This window comes from Heterocephalus glaber, unplaced genomic scaffold, assembly GCF_053883595.1.
Source record: "Heterocephalus glaber isolate CG9 unplaced genomic scaffold, H.glaber_assembly_v1.0 deba00001687, whole genome shotgun sequence".
Taxonomy (NCBI): Eukaryota; Metazoa; Chordata; class Mammalia; order Rodentia; family Bathyergidae; genus Heterocephalus; species Heterocephalus glaber.
This window is the reverse complement of record NW_028258412.1, coordinates 7,605,119-7,609,216: the sequence shown is the minus strand read 5'-3', so window position 1 is coordinate 7,609,216 and position 4,098 is coordinate 7,605,119. Positions and strand designations below refer to the sequence as shown.

The 4,098-nt window shown below is 46.5% G+C and overlaps 1 pseudogene; it reads right to left on the bottom strand.

Annotated features, from left to right (window-relative positions):
- Nucleotides 1-338: 338 nt before the first annotated feature.
- Nucleotides 339-2,680, bottom strand: LOC101697326 (ras GTPase-activating protein-binding protein 1 pseudogene; annotated as a pseudogene).
- Nucleotides 2,681-4,098: the final 1,418 nt, after the last annotated feature.

The window sequence follows — 4,098 nt, the reverse complement described above, 5'->3', positions numbered from 1 at the left end:
GTGGGGTGGGGTGGGGGGGGTGGGTAGTCATGACTCTCAAAGAAGAAACAATTTGGATTTTTCCTGCCTCCAAAATGTTTAACAAATCCTATACTTCTCGGGGCGAGTATTTAGCTCAGTGGTTCCAGCTCCTGCCTCACAAGCACAAGGTCCTGAATTCAATCCCTGGTACCAAAAAAAAAAATAAAAAAAAAAATCCTATACTTCTCACAGGCTTTTGAAACACATAGAAAATAAGAAATATTCCAATGACTGAAACATACCAAATGTAGTAAGTGAGACACATTCCTCTGGGGAAATGGCAGTTTAAAACAAAAATCCACTCTGTATGTGCAAAATAAGCAAGGAAATTCAGTCTTTTTTATTCTTCTTTAAAAATCTGTTACTCCTAAAATATCATTCCACCATATTGGAAGGACTGAGAGGCGGGTTGGGGGGGGCCCGCACACCATTAACACAAAAAGAAGTACAACTGTACAAACTTAAGCAGTTTATAACAGACATCAAAGGATGGCTGAAGAAATTCACCATTCTCCAGGAGCTGGGGTTATATGCTTGGTGAAGACCAGTGAAGAGCAATTCACTGCCTTGGAGCAATCTTCTCTTTCTACTCCAAACCTCAGCTTCTGCACCATTTCTCAGGGGAAGGGCCTCTCGCACCACCTCCCACCCAGCCCACCTAAAGGGCCTCCAGGTCCCCGTCCTTGGCAGCACAAGTCTTCTTCTCTTCCACATTCAGATGGATTTCACCTGTGAACATGATGAGCCTGCTGCTAAGGACCTTCTGCACAGGCTCAGAATCGTCAAACAGGACAAAACCAAAATCAGTTAATTCCCCACCACTATTTATGCTCAGCACTCCACATTCCCATAATTTTGAAAGAAATCTCTAAGGTCTGATTTGTTCACTTCATGAGACAGGTTATTGATGAAAAGCTGATGGTTGTCACCATGTCTCACAATTCTCCAGGGTTCAACATCACCTTTCTCCTCAGCCTCATGGATTCATCTGGTTCTTCCTTGGGGAGGAATATTTATTCCTTGTTCCTGTACTCTTTGATCCCTCTGGGGTGGAATCTGAGATTCAGGCTTAGCCTCTGGACAAGGCTGTGACGCTGGTACTTTTAACAATTTGAGAAGGTATCCTAGTAACAGGAACAGCTCCACTAGGGGGAAGGTTCTTAGTGAGAAAACATCCTCAAGTCTTCCCGTACTGTCTACATGTAGGTGCTGGAGAACTCCTCTGAGCATCCTTGGGAGCAGTTTCTCCTAATTTAGGCTCAGACTTTTCCTCTTGGATTTCAGATGCAGGTTCTTGCTCTGGTTCTGGTTCTGGGTTGGGCTCTGGCTCAGCAATGGGTTCCTTTAAATGTTCTTCAAGGTCATTGCTGACAGTTTGATCATAGAAAGTTTCAAAATCATTAGGTACAAGCTCAGGTGTCTGCTATCTTTCTTCAGGTTCGTCTACTTCCTCAGTGACAAAGCCACCAAAGACCTCATCTTGATATCTGAAGATATCATTATGAACATAGACTTTATTTGAACCAGAGCTCTCAAGAGCAAGGACAAACATCCGCATGAACCTCCACAAAGCACAGTTGTCGTTAAAGAGCAATCCCATTACCTGGAAGACCACATCATCATTCAGGGTAGCATGCGCATTGACGTGACCAATCTTGGTGTGGCAGTTGGTGAAGTTTTGTGACATCACTTTCCTATGAGTCTCCTTCTGTCCGTAGACTGCATCTGCAGTTTTTCCGTTTGAATCCAATTCCCCCATGGTCACAGGAAAGAGTTCTTTCCTAAAATCTAGGTAGCATGTCTGGGGCCTGGTTCAGCAGTGTGTAATACTGTCTCACAAATTCCCTCCCGACCATTGCTCCGGTCAATTGAACCTCCTCAAGTCAATGCGAGAACTAAAGGAGACAGACAAGCTGCTCACCACACTGCCTGCCAAACTGGGAGGGCTCTGCAAAGGTTCGCTAACTCTGTCTCTCATTCTCCATGCACTCGCTGCTTCCTCGTTGCTCCCAGTTTTAGCGGGTGTCCGCTTCCTAGGCCTGAGGACAGTGCTGCCTTCATCCCCAGTCAAAGCCTCCTCCCCACCCAAGCCAGGCTGCAGCCCCACGGCGGAGGATGGAAAAACCCAGCCTCACCCGGCAACCCAGGCCCAGAGACTGCTCCGAGACCGGAAGGCGGCTGCTCTCGCTCCCTTCCGTTGCGGCGCCGGCGGTTGACTAGGCCTCGCGCTCCGGGGAGCGGGGGTTGGGGAGCGCCGCGTGCCGGTCGCGCGCCCCCGCAGCCGTTGGGGTGGAGGTGGGGGGAAGCGTCTGATGCAGTTGCTTGTAAGACCGAGGGCCTTACCAAACGCTCCGAGGAGCTGAAGTGGAGCACACCCGGGGATCCCAGCGGTGCCTCCAGAATGTAAGACCAAAGGCCTTACCAAACGCTCCGAGGAGCTGAAGTGGAGCACACCCGGGGATCCCAGCGGTGCCTCCAGAATGTAAGACCAAAGGCCTTACCAAACGCTCCAAGAAGCTGGAGTGGAGCACAACCGGGAAGGAACACACCGGCCATGTTGGGAAACAGACCTTTATTAGTCTGGCCAGACGGCACTCCCGAAGCAAAATAGCTCAGAGAGGCACCTGGCTCAGAGTCCGAGGTTGTTTTATAGGGGGTTAAGGGGGCCGGGTTTAGCATGTGGATTCACAGAAGAAAAAAAAAAAGAACAAAGGTTAGTGGCTCATTGTCACATGCTGATGTTCAGCAGACATCCTGACTGACAGTTTACGACCACCCTGTTTACAGATTGTCCTATAGATACTGGGCCCCGGGACATTTGGATTTAGGGCAAACAGATGGCTGAGTAACCTCGCCCTATTACTGATTGTCCATTGTCCCGAGGCAAACACACTCCAACCATCAAATTTACAACAGAATCTAGGGGAGTAATTAACTCTTGAATCACATAGTCCCACATGCTCTTCCCGCTTCTCTCGCTCACGAATGCCCCACCTCGTCCCAGGTAAGGTATTTTTATGAACGTGCAAGTACTCTAGATTGTCAAAACTAAATGAGAAAAAATTGTATAACGACCCTGCTGTTCTAAGCATTCTTGTGCTGCATTAGGCACAGTAAATTAAAATTTATGGATGTGTCTGTGAAAGTCTTCTAAAACTATCTTGGGTTAGTTGTTATTTTATTCTTTACTAGTGGAAGAGAGTCAAACCATTTCATAACAAGGAACTTGAAAGACCTTGTAATTTATAGCCTGGAGAACATTTAGGGAACTAATGTTTTCTCAGTTTGTGATCGATTGAACACTTGCCATGCATCAAGATTCAAGCTTTGGGTAAACATAATCATTCAGTTATAATCTATCAATAGCCACTCTCCATTTTCACTTTTTATTCACAAATACTTTTGACTCTAAGGGACTTGAGATGTCTACAATCCAGGTAGGTTTCCTGGGGCTGTTATTTTAGAAACATTTGCTCTATTAGCAAATGCTAGTTTGCTGTGTAAGTTACTAGACATACTTTAAATTTATTCTTTTGAATTTAATTTGTCCCTCTTGGCTGGGCATAATGGTGTATGCCTGTAATCCCAGCACTTGGGAGGCTGAGGCAGGAGGATAGCAGCAAATTCAAGGCCAGCCTGGGCTACATAGAGACCTGTTTCCAAAAAAAAAAGTTCCTCACATGAATCTGTATGGGATTGTATCAGTGCTTACTAGAGAAACAGATTTAATGCAAGATATGTAAATATATAAGAATTTACAAGATAGGCTTACAATGGCTGCTGGAGTCAGGTGTGAAGGGCTGTCTGTGAGCTGGAGGTCTGAAGCTGGAGATCTGAAGGATCCAGTCAAAGGTCAGAAGCCTGGAGCTCACTGTAATGTTCTCTGCAAGTCATATCAGGAGGTTGAAAGGTCTGCCTTGGAAGGCTGAAGAGTGTGCCAGAAGCCAGGAGATGATGTCCCAGGTGAAGGTGAAGATGGGAGCTCCCCCGAGGAAACAGAGACAGGGCCTTTCTTTTTTCTTTTTCTTTTATTCCATTCAGGCTACTAGCCTATTGGTTGGTGCCACTCACATCCAG